The sequence below is a fragment of the Engystomops pustulosus genome, chromosome 1 (genome assembly GCF_040894005.1).
Source record: "Engystomops pustulosus chromosome 1, aEngPut4.maternal, whole genome shotgun sequence".
NCBI classification, from domain to species: Eukaryota; Metazoa; Chordata; class Amphibia; order Anura; family Leptodactylidae; genus Engystomops; species Engystomops pustulosus.
The window spans coordinates 33,436,370-33,449,910 of record NC_092411.1 but is presented as its reverse complement, the minus strand read 5'-3'; positions in this window follow the sequence as shown (position 1 = coordinate 33,449,910).

The window sequence follows — 13,541 nt, the reverse complement described above, 5'->3', positions numbered from 1 at the left end:
TGCTTTAAACACTGTATAGTGCACTAATTTACATGACGGAGTACTTACCATACAGATTGTATATATCACTGATTTACAAGAGGGTGTAGCCACCTCATACACTGTACATATCACTGATTTATATGATGGTGTACTTACCTCATACACTGTACATATAACTGATATATATGAGGGTGTAGTTACCTCACACACTGTACATATCGCTGATGTATATAAGGTTGTAGTTACCTCACATGCTGCACATATCGCTGATATATATGAGGGTGTAGTTACCTCACACACTGTACATATCACTGATGTATATGAGGTTGATAGGGGCCCCCCAGTTGTAAGCTGGGGGACGCATGGTATCACAGCCCCCCCCCCCCCCCTTTCTGTCATTAGTTAGTATATGTGAGTTATAGCTTTAGTGATTTTGTAGGAGTTTGGTATGTATAGGGTTAATAGAGATAGTTTAAGAATGGTATGGGCTGTTGCTGTGCTAAATGTGAAGTTTTATTTCCCTAGTACAGTAGTTGGTATGGTCTTCTCTGGAAGCTTCCAGTTGCTGGACAAAACATCTGGAACTGAACAGCTGATTGGCAGCTGTGTTTAGGCGGGAAACACAGAAGGTGATAAATGAAATGAATACTGCCTGGTCAAGCAGTTCATCAGGTGAAGCTGGAGAGAGAAGTTCTTCAAGTCCAGCTAGAAAAGAAGAAACAGTTATCGTCCCGCCCCCCCCTCCCTTTATTTTATGTATTTATGTAATTTGTCGCTGGCGTTTACTAGTGGGATTTAGTCACCCAGTCATTGCTGGGTGGACTGGTTTATTAATTTTAACTTGAGAGTTATTACATGAGTTGGAATTGTTATGGTGGTTTTTAAAGAATATTTATTTAATTGATTATTTATTTATTTAAATGAGGATTTATTTATGAATTGATTATTTATTAAGTTATTTATGTAACCCATAATAAACGCCACGGCCAAAATTGTTCCAAAAAGTCATTGTTGTGTATTTATTTAGCATTAGTATCAGTGGGGCTTGTGATACCATGTAGTTACCTCACATGCTGCACATATCGCTGATATATATGAGGGTGTAGTTACCTCATACGCTGTACATATCACTGATATATATGAGGGTGTAGTTACCTCATACACTGTACATATCACTGATATATATGAGGATGTCGTTACCTCATACACTGTACATATCGCTGATATATATGAGGATGTAGTTACCACACACTGTACATATCACTGATATATATGAGGATGTCGTTACCTCATACACTGTACATATCGCTGATATATATGAGGATGTAGTTACCACACACTGTACATAACGCTGATATATACGAGGGTGTACTTACCACACACTGTACATACCACTGATATATATGAGGGTGTAGTTACTACACATTGAAAATTTACAAGAGGGTAATTATCTCATATATACTGTATAATGTTACACAGGAACATTTGTACCTTCATGTCACATGTATACAGGGGCGTCGCTAGGTCAAATGATCCGGGGCCCGTGCCCCTGATCTTTTGAGCTGTCCGGGGTGTTTTCCCCACTCTCATCGCTATCTACGTCCTCCGGATGTAGGGACATGAAAGGGGGCTGTGGAGGACATGAAAGGGGGCTGTGGAGGACATGAAAGGGGGCTGTGAGGACAGGTTGTTGGGCACGTTGCAAGCGGCTGAGGGCTAATTGGGCTATAAGGAAATGGGGGACTGTGGAGGACATGATAGGGGGATGCGGAGGTCATGAAAGGGGGCTGAGGACCTTATTTGGGGCTATGAGGACATTACAGGGGGTTGCAAAGGACATTACAGAGGGCAATTCTGGTGGCATACAGCTGCCATAGGAGTATGGCACCACCGTGCCATCGCTGGAAAAAAGATCTTTCCGGAAAGAACAGCCTGGGTGCACAACTTCATATGGAGAAGGGAGGAGTAAGGAACACTCCCACAGTCCTAGCTTACATGTGTGTTTGAAAGGGGTCTTACAGTAAAGAAGAGAAAGTGTTTGAACATAAGATTTCTGTGTGGTAAACTCCACAGGGAGAACCTTGGCTGAAGAGGAGACCTGGTGATGCCGGGCCTAATGGAGAAGATCAAGAAACAACTACACGTCACTTTGTATTGTAACTTTATTAATTAAGTTATAGTAATCCGCATGGCAAAACACTCCATACTGGAGTTTTTTCAGGAGACCTGTCCTTTTGGATAAGGTAGATGGGGACTAAGGGGAGATATCCTCCATTACTGCGTGTTATATGGAGGTCACATGTATTATACACTAGGGAGAGAGGAGCTGCCTGGGGAGAGCACATGTACAGGAACAAAGATGGAGGCTGCACTATTACTAGTCTCTTATACTCTCACCTAGCTCTCTATAGTCTAGGTGGCCTACACTTTACTGCTATATACTGCTAAATAGGTAAGGTTCCCCCACATTCCTTGTCTATGTGGTCCAGAAATACCCTGTACAGAGTAATTGTAGTGGCTGGATATGGGGAATTTAGTGATCTGAATAGAACCTCCATATCACTGATATATATATATGGATTCTACATTGGCCCATCCCAGGTCAGGTGTATTCACCACATGCTGCATTCAGATCCTTATGTGCCTGGTGCAGTGTACATGGCTTTCATCTCACTGCTTCATGGTACTTATGGCACCAAGTTGTATAATATATATATATAGGTAGCCTTTATTTTGTCTTGTATATTATGGACCATCCATGTATACCTACCTTTTATGCACTCATATACTTTATAATACATGAGTGGTGGATGGTACAATACTGAGGGGATTACATGCTTCCTCAGCCTATAATGGAGCATTGTAATATTATATTACATTTATCCCCACAAAATAGCTGGGGAATTAGCCAGACACATGGTCAGTGTTACTGCTGCACCTAATTCTGTAAGATAAATGGATCCTAGAGATATATTCCAGGTCCTTTGGACATTTTAGATCTTACCTGGCTATACTACATTGTATACAGAAAATTTATACTCCGATCGCGGGTGTTACACTGGGGTGCCGGCTATCAGTCACAGCCGGCACCCCGTCTTTCCTGATGCTGGTTCGGCTCAGATCTAAGTCACTGAGCTCAGTGTCCGATATATCGGACGCTGAGCGTTAAGAGGTTAATGTTATTGTTTGTTTTTGTTTTGATCTTCTACTTACCTCTCCCACACGAAACAGTGCCAGTGACAAGGCCACTAAACCTGCAGAAAAGGGGAGACAGGTCAGGTTGGGAGGGGGTTTAGTGGGGGGCTCGGATACACAGACACCCAACGAGGCTCATGACAGAGGTCACAGCCGTATCCAGTGCTGGCGTTGCTGTGAAATGGGCCATAATGCTGCCAACTGTCCCCTGTCAGTGGAGCCAATGGACTACAACCAGACCCGGCGAATGTGGCTGTGTAAAGTGGGAGTGTTATGTATACATGGGGACACTCACAAATATCCCACTGCCGTCATCAACCTACCAACACCTTGTAGTACTATCACCCATGAAGTGGGGGTGGTGGGGACCCTGTTTCATGAGGCTATTATCAGCAGAGACTTACCGGTATTCTGGGACCTCTGGAGACGAAGAAAAAAGGAAGGTATTTGGATTCAAATACCTCCAATCCCGGCTCTCACCTCAAAAAATGGACAAGATCTCCCTTTTCCTCATGTGCACGGACCGGTCAGGAGCACGACCGTAAGAACAGGATACCCGAGCAACAGCTACAAGTCCAGCACGACGTGGTAAGGAGATAAAATCGTTACTTTATTTTCATCGTTAAAATGCTTCCATAGAGGACATCACAGTTGACGTCACAGACCGACGCGTTTCGACACGGCAGTGTCTTTTTCAAGGTCTAATAAAAATACATGCAAACTTACCATTTGAAGGAACCGCGTCCGGAAGCTCCGCCCATGTAACGCCCATCAGCGAGACACGTGATCGGGGCAAACCGGACTGCGGTCCACCCAAATCATATAAAACATGATATTACTATAAAAGGTGCATAATCTATATAGATAAACAAAGGCATGGAGAAAGATACACTTGGTTATTGTCTACACTTCAAAATTTGTCAATAAACTTATTCTTCATGTTGGTCAGACAAAGCATAGAGTATAACATTTAAACAGACAAACGAGGAGGAATGGATACAATAAAGCTTCGGAGACCTATGTGTAAAATACAAAAATAAGCAGAAAGTGGCCTTTATCACACTATTTCGGATATAATGTGGAATATTAATAACATAGGATAATATCCTGTCTAGCATTAAGACCCTCAGGTATTCTGGTCCCCATTGAAAAAATCCAAAAGGACTCGCGATTTAGTAATTTTCTTTGGTGGTCACCCCCTCTCTTGGGGCGATTAACCCTCCCGATGGCTTGTCACTTGAATCCCACACTGCTTTTATTGTGAAAATCCCTAAAGTGCCGTGAAACGGCAGATATATTAAAGGAATTATTAGTTATATCCGACATGTGTCGGCGTAATCTGACCTTTAGAGGCCCAGTAGTGCAACCCACATATTGAATTCTGCACATCGTGCATGAAATAACATAAATTACATATGTGGTGTTGCAATTTACATAGGACTTCACTGCAAACTGTTTGTTCTTCGAGTAAGAAGACTTGGTTGCCCTGTATGACATAAGGACACATTTTACACACCCGGTGTCCACATTTATGGTTACCCGGGTGTGCAAGCCATGTTGGAGTAATACTAGTAGCACTTTGATATAGGCTCGGGGATAATTGTTTACCCAGTGTAGGGGCCCTTTTGGGAATAAATCTGACCCCTTCTTTAATGATATTATGTCTGGATCTCGTGCCAAAATGGGGAGATTTTTCTTAATGATCCTCTTGATGGCATTAAACTGTCTGCTAAACGAGGTGCTGAACGTAAGGGTGTTGTTGGCTTGAATGTCTCTCATATTCTTTTTTTCTGTTGCTGTCATACAGCAACTATGACCTACTGACTGTCTCTATACGTAGCTCTGCCTGCTTAATGATGTTAGGCTGGTACCCTCTCTCCTTAAGTCTGTTGGAGAGGGACAATGTTTCCTGCTTAAAAAGCTTTGCCTCCGAACAGTTTCTTTTAGTCCTGACTAACTCCCCGTATGGAATGTTGTTCTTCACATGTAAGGGGTGGCACGAAGTAGCTAGTAGAATGGAGTTACCCGCACTTTCTTTACGGTATGGGGCTACACCTACTTGTTGTTGGCCACCTTTTAAAACAATATCCAGAAATGGGACGCTTTCCCCCCAAAATAAAAAGTAAAAGCCAAGTTCATATCATTTTTGTTCAGGTAGAGGGCAAACTCCTGGAAGAGAGATTCGATCCCGGTCCACACCCACACCAGGTCATCTATATATCTCCCCAACCACCTAATAGACGCCCGGTGCGGGTTATCGACCGAGAACACGAATCTCTCCTCCCATTGGATCATATAAATGTTGGCCAACGAGGGAGAAAATTTGGCCCCCATGGGAGCTCCCTCTACCTGAAAAAAGAATTGGTCATTGAACAAGAAAAAATTATTTTTTAGCAAAAATTCCGTGGCTAGCATTAGAAATTCTTTAAGTTCACTGGTATAGTTACTATATGTATTTAAATGCTTACTTAAATATTTTAGTCCAAGGACATGGGGGATGGACGAATAAAGCGCCACTACGTCCGTGGTGGCCCAACTAAACGAATGATGCCATTCCAATTTATCGACAATTTGGAGAATGTGCTTTGTGTCTCTGAGAAAAGTGGGTGAAATTCTGGTGAGAGGTTGTAGGAAATGGTCCACCCACGCCCCTAACCTTTCCCCTAAACTACCAATGCCAGCCACTATAGGACGTAGTGGTAGCGGGAATGTCCCTTTATGCGTTTTCGGGAGGGAGTGAAAAATGGGCGTAACAGGATTTTTTACATACAAGAATTCTGTCATTCTTTTGTCTAGAACCCCCATATCTAAACCCTCCTGTAAAAGTTTTTTCAGTTTAATGAGACAGGCCGAGGTGGGGTCATTGGTGACTTTCCTATATGTATTTGTGTTGTTTAACATAATTAAATTTTCCTTCTCGTAGAGGGTAGCATCTAGAACAACCACTGACCCCCCCCCCCTTATCCGCCTGACGTATGATAATGTCCTTATTGTTTTTGAGTTGAACAAGAGCTTTAGTTTCTTGTTTCGAAAGATTAGAGACCTTCTTACTAGATCTATCACTACTATCCTTCAATTCTATAAGCTCTTTTTCTATAACCTCCTGGAATTGGTCCAGATTAGATGTTCTGGATATAATCGGATAAAAATCCCTGTTGTTTGTCCAGAACGTACTATTCGTGTTATTGCTCTTGGGGCAGGACTCACACACTAAAGATTTGAGAGTGAGGGTGTCAGCTTGTACATCAAAATTAGGACATTCATGAATCAAGGTGGACAATTCCTCTAAACACGGGTTACATTTAGTCATAGACATGTCAGATTCATTAACTACAGAAGATAAATTGATCTCTACAGAATCACCCTCCAAAAACTTAGATTTAGCAAAATGGTTCTTTACTGTAATGCTACGTGCAAATTTATTAATGTCTAAAATGGTAGCAAACAGGTCAAAGTCAACAGAAGGCGAGAAATTTAGACCTTTACTGAGAATTAGCATTTGTTGTTCAGTCAAATTATAGCTGGATAGGTTAAGTACAGAAAGTTCTACTTGCGGTTTCTGTTCCTCCTGGTGTTCATTCCACCTCCTTTTGTGTCTCCTCCCGGCCCGCCTGCCGCGTTTTTTGGCGTCTGAGACGGACCGGCATTAGAGATATTGCCTCTCGGGACAGAATCCCCCTCATCCGAGGTGTATACTGAGGAACTGGCTGCTGAGTCCTCAGTCTCAGAAAAACCCACTTTACTGGTGCTTCCCGTTTTGCGAGCATCGTCGGCCCTGTTTGGATTTCTTCAAGATGGACTTTGGGGTCTCGGCGGTGGTTCTTCTGCGTTGTTCCTGCCGGCTGTTCTTCCACGTATAAACTTCATTGTATTGATAATCCTTAATGTCCCTCCGAAACTTATCTTTTTTCACATCCATGATGTCTTTTTCCATTTTGTCTGTTATTTTTAATAATAGAAAACTGGTGTTCGAAATCCTGGAGTGAGACAGATTTTTTAATGTCTGCTACTACTGTTTCAATGTCATTATTAATCTCCAGTAGCAGATTCCTCTCTTCCTCAATAATCATCTGCATAAGTTTGGTGGAACATTCGCTTAGAGTTGCATTCCAATTTGTCATGAACTCTTGTGAGTAAATTGTTGTGGGTGCTTTTCTAATCCTCAGCCCTCGGGGAATCATGTTTTTCCCAATGTAAGACGTTAGGGTCTCGGCGTCCCACCAAACCTTTAATTCTTTCTCCATAGTTTTTTCCAGATTATGCCATTGTGTTAAAACCAATGAAGGAGATTGACTCTCAGAGTAATCCAAATTAAATAGGCTTGCCGCTTTGCTTTTGCGTTCAATCAGATCCTCTCTGGGAGAACTTGTAGGCACCGCCTGGAACTCTGAAGTCTCCATCATCAGCTGTGATAATCAACTCTCTTGGAAACACACCTAGGATTCAAAAGCAATATACGTGGAATCCCAAAGCCTATTTAATTTGGATTACTCTGAGAGTCAATCTCCTTCATTGGGCCCCTACACTGGGTAAACAATTATCCCCGAGCCTATATCAAAGTACTACTAGTGTTACTCCAACATGGCTTGCACACCTGGGTAACCATAAATGTGGACACCGGGTGTGTAAAATGTGTCCTTATTAGAGATGAGCGAGCACTAAAATGCTCGGGTACTCGTTATTCGAGACGAACTTTTCCCGATGCTCGAGTGCTCGTCTCGAATAACGAGCCCCATTGAAGTCAATGGGAGACTCGAGCATTTTTCAAGGGGACCAAGGCTCTGCACAGGGAAACTTGGCCAAACACCTGGGAACCTCAGAAAAGGATGGAAACACCACGAAAATAATATCGGTACATGATAAAAGTTTGCCAGTATATTTTGTGGATTACACAGCAGGGTGGCGACAAAGTTAACATGGAAGCCATGAAAACAACCCAAAATTCTGCCTGACACAGTTCGTTTGATAAGGGGACCATGTATGCCTACAGTTCATGCCAGTCGCTGCACTGGCTGCCAGTCTCCTTTCGAATACAGTTTAAAATAATAACCCTCATCCATAAAGCTCTGTATAATGCTGCACCCCCCTACCTCTCCTCTCTTATCTCAGTCTATCGCCCAACCCGTGCTCTTAGATCCGCCAGTGATCTTAGATTAACCTCTACCCTAGTGCGGACCTCCCACTCGCGTCTCCAAGACTTCGCTAGAGCTGCACCAATTCTATGGAATGCTCTGCCCCGGACTATCAGACTAATACCTAACCTCCAAAGTTTCAAACGTGCTCTTAAAACCCATTTCTTTAGGCAAGCCTATAACACTCATTAACTGCATGAAGTTTTAACTCTTCTACTAACCCGTCCTGTGTCGTCCTCCCATCTGTTATCCAGCAACCAACAGGCACCAGACTTCTCTGCAGTCCCATTCACCCTGGACCTGGTATATAAGATGACGGCTGAGTGGTTCAAGCGACAGCAATTCCATTTATTATATTTTGTTCTATTCCCTAAGAAGAATGGCTTGACCATTAAATATTCTTTTACCTCGTGTTACCCCATCATCTTCATAAACCGTAAGCTCTGGCGAGCAGGGACCTCACTCCTGTTGTTCCATACAAATGTTGTGCTCTGTTACATTACATTTGTATTTGTTTCCTATGATTTGTAAAGCGCTACGGAATATGATGGCGCTATATAAATAAAGATTATTATTATTATTATGGAGGCAGTGAACTAGTAGTAGATTAAAGGTGCTGCAGTTAAAACTATGTTAGTTGGATCTTGGGATGGAGCTGGCGCTCCGCTTCCAGGCGAGCTTTCGCCAATCCAAGCCCCTGTCTCTAGGCTACTCCCCAAACAGCACTTCTAAGAACCTTTTGTATAAGATCAAGTGTAGTTGCGTTCTTATAAGTTTGGGATATGGCGGGTGAGGGGAATGTAAACAGATGCGCAAGAAGCGCTGAAATAATATCCGTAAATGGTAAAAGTTTGCCAGTATATTTTGTGGATAACACAGCAGGGTGGCGACAAAGTTAACAACTTTGATGTGGAATCCATGAAAACAACCCAAATTTCTGCCTGACACACCTCGTTTGATAAGGGGACGATGTATGGAGGCAGCTATATGGACGACTTTTGGAGGTAGCAATGGAGACAACGTGTGGAGGCTGCTATGGAGACAATTTAATTTGGATAGTGCCTGTATGTGGCAGTCCAAAAAAGTTTTCAAACCAGAGGAGCAGGTAGGTGGCCCTCCAGAAAAATGAAATAGATTGAGTGCCTGTATGTGGCAGTCCAAAAAAGTTTTCAAACCAGAGGAGCAGGTAGGTGGCCCTCCAGAAAAATGAAATAGATTGAGTGCCTGTATGTGGCAGTCCAAAAAAGTTTTCAAACCAGAGGAGCAGGTAGGTGGCCCTCCAGAAAAATGAAATCGATTGAGTGCCTGTATGTGGCAGTCCAAAAAAGTTTTCAAACCAGAGGAGCAGGTAGGTGGCCCTCCAGAAAAATGAAATAGATTGAGTGCCTGTATGTGGCACTCCCAAAAATTGTTTAAAACAGAGGACTGGGTAGGTGGCCCTCCAGAAAAATTAAATGCATAAAGTACTATAGCTAGAGCCAGTGGGCCCTGTCAAAAAATAGCCAGTTTCCTCTGCTTTAGTGTACAAAGAGGAGGAGAAGGAGGAAAATGAGGAGGAGGAGGAGTGCATAAATTATTCAGGTTGAGCTTCCTTCACCTGGTGGAGATTGGAAATTATGAGAAATCCAGGCTTTATTCATCTTAATAAGCGTCAGCCTGTTAGCGCTGTCAGTCGACAGGCGTGTACGCTTATCGGTGATGATGCCACCAGCTGCACTGAAAACCCGCTCGTACAACACGCTAGCGGCAGGGCAGGCAAGAACCTCCAAGGCGCACAGCGCCAGTTCGTGCCACATGTCCAGCTTTGAAACCCAGTAGTTGTAGGGAGCTGTGTGATCATTTAGGACGATGGTATGGTCAGCTATGTACTCCCTCACCATCTTTCTGTAAAGATCAGCCCTACTCTGCCGAGACTGGGGACAGGTGACAGTGTCTTGCTGGGGTGACATAAAGCTGGCAAAAGCCTTGTAAAGCGTACCCTTGCCAGTGCTGGACAAGCTGCCTGCTCGCCTACTCTCCCTCGCTACTTGTCCCGCAGAACTACGCACTCTGCCGCTAGCGCTGTCAGAAGGGAAATAGTGTTTCAGCTTGTGCACCAGGGCCTGCTGGTATTCATGCATTCTCACACTCCTTTCCTCTCCAGGGATGAGAGTGGAAAGATTTTGCTTGTACCGTGGGTCCAGGAGAGTGAATACCCAATAATCGGTGCTGGAATAAATTCTTTGAACGCGAGGGTCACGGGATAGGCAGCCTAGCATGAAATCTGCCATATGCGCCAGAGTACCAACGCGTAAGGATTCACTCCCCTCACTGGCCTGACTGTCCATTCCCTCCTCCTCCAACTCCTCCAACTCCTCTTCTTCTGCCCATACACGCTGAACAGTGAAGGACTGAACAATGGTCCCCTCTTGTGTCTCGCCAACATTCTCCTCCTCTTCCTCCTCATCCTCCTCCACCTCCACCTCCTCCGATATGCGCTGAGAAACAGACCTAAGGGTGCTTTGGCTATCAACAAGGGAATCTTCTTCCCCCGTCTCTTGTGACGAGCGCAAAGCTTCCGACTTCATGCTGATCAGAGAGTTTTTCAACAGGCCAAGCAGCGGGATGGTGAGGCTGATGATGGCGGCATCGCCACTGACCATCTGTGTTGACTCCTCGAAGTTACTCAGCACCTGACAGATATCAGACATCCACGTCCACTCCTCATTGTAGACTTGAGGAAGCTGACTGACCTGACTACCAGTTCTGGTGGAAGTTGACATCTGGCAGTCTACAATCGCTCTGCGCTGCTGGTTAAACTCTGGATAACATGGTTAATGTTGAATTCCACCTCGTGGGCACGTCGCACAACAGTCGGTGAGCGGGCAGTTGGAGGCGGCGCTGCGCTGCCCTGAGAGTGGCAGCATCTGTGCTGGACTTCCTGAAATGCGCACAGATGCGGGGCACCTTCGTGAGCAAATCAGACAGATTGGGGTATGTCTTGAGGAAACGCTGAACTATGAGATTTAACACATGGGCCAGGCATGGCACATGTGTCAGTCTGCCGAGTTGCAGAGCCGCCACCAGGTTACGGCCGTTGTCACACACAACCATGCCTGGCTTCAGGTTCAGCGGTGCCAGCCACAGATCAGTCTGCGCCGTGATGCCCTGTAATAGTTCTTGGGCGGTGTGCCTTTTATCGCCTAGGCTCAGCAGTTTGAGCACCTTGGGCACAGATTAGCGACGGCACTGCTGCTGTGCCTAGAGCTACCGACTGATGGCGCCATGACCACGGATGGTAGTTCGGAGGAGGAGGTGGAGGAGGGGTGGGAGGAGGAGGAGGCATAGTATGCCTGAAAGACCTGGACCGAGGTAGGCCCCGCAATCCTCGGCGTCGGCAGTATATGACCAGCCGCAGGGTCAGACTCGGTCCCAGCCTCCACCAAGTTAACCCAATGTGCCGTCAGCGATATATAGTGGCCCTGCCCGGCAGCACTCGTCCACGTGTCCGTGGTCAGGTGGACCTTGTCAGAAACGGCGTTGGTCAGGGCACGGATGATGTTGTCTGACACGTGCTGGTGCAGGGCTGGGACGGCACATCGGGAAAAGTAGTGGCGGCTGGGGACCGAATACCGAGGGGCGGCCGCCGCCATGAGGTTGCGAAAGGCCTCGGTCTCTACTAGCCTATAGGGCAGCATCTCCAGGCTAAGCAATCTGGAGATGTGGACATTAAGGGCTTGGGCGTGCAGGTGGGTTGCACTATATTTCTGTTTCCGCTCCAGCGTCTGGGGTATGGAGAGCTGAACGCTGGTGGATGCTGTGGAGGATCGTGGAGGCGACGATGGGGTTTTTGTGACACAGGGGAAGGAGCAGTGGTGTGCACGGCCGGAGGTGAACGGGCTTGGTGCCACTGAGTGGGGTGTTTAGCATTCATATGCCTGCGCATACTGGTGGTAGTTAAGCTAGTAGTGGTGGAACCCCTGCTGATCCTGGTTTGGCAAAGGTTGCACACCACAGTCCGTCGGTCATCCGGACTGGCCCCACCACTGCCTCTTCCAACCTGTTCTGGTCGAGGACTCTCCTCTGTCTCAGAAGCACTGTGTTCACCCGGCCTCTCAACCCAGCTTGGGTCTGTCACCTCATCATCCTCCGATCCCTCAGTCTGCTCCCCCCTCGGACTTCCTGCCCTGACAACAACTTCACCACTGTCTGACAACAGTGTCTCCTCATCGTCGGACACCTTTTTACACACTTCTTCCACTACGTCAAGAAGGTCATCATCACCCACAGACTGCGACTGGTGGAAAACCTGGGCATCGGAAAATTGCTCAGCAGCAACCGGACAAGTGGTTTGTGACTGTGGGAAGGGTCCAGAAAACAGTTCCTCAGAGTATGCCGGTTCAAATGCCAAATTTTCCTGGGAGGGGGCAGACTGGGGGGGAGGAGGCTGAGGTGCAGGAGCTGGAGGAGTGCCGATTTCGGTGACATGGGTGGACTGCGTGGAAGACTGACTGGTGGACAAATTGCTCGAAGCATTGTCGGCAATCCACAACATCACTTGTTCGCACTGTTCTGGCCTCAACAGTGCTCTACCACGAGTCCCAGTAACTTCAGACATGAACCTAGAGAGTGTAGCTCTGCGGCGTTCCCCTGCTCCCTCATCAGCAGGTGGTGTCTCACCCCGCCCAGGACCACGGCCTCTGACCCCTGCAGTAGTTGGACGCCCACGTCCCCGCCCTCGTCCTCTACCCCTAGCCCTCGGGTTAAACATTTTGAAAATGAAAGTTATAACTTTAATTTTTTTTTTACTTTTTTTTTAGTTTTTTTGTAGTTTTTTTTTTTTTTTTTGTTTTTTAGTTTTTAAAACCAAACGATGCTATCCTATTTTCTAGCCAAGTATGAAAGCACACTGCTATGCCAGATGAGATGACGCTGAGTTATGAAAAAATAAACGTAAAATAAAAAGTAAATGGCAGACTGTGCCTAATTGAAATCAAACCCCTAATAAATTTTCCCACTTTGGTGTTTGAGGTGGATATGTGTGTCACTAAGAGCTAAACACAACGGTAGCAAGTCCCCCTGCAAATTCCTCACAATATGGTACTAGCTGCAAATAAAAAAAAAAAAAAGTATAACGTTATTGTAGCCCTAAGAAGGGCTGTTGGGTTCTTGTAGAATCACTCCTGCCTAACACTATTCTAATAGAACACCCTAACGCTTTCCCTGACCAGCAGCAGCTCTCTCCCTAGCGGC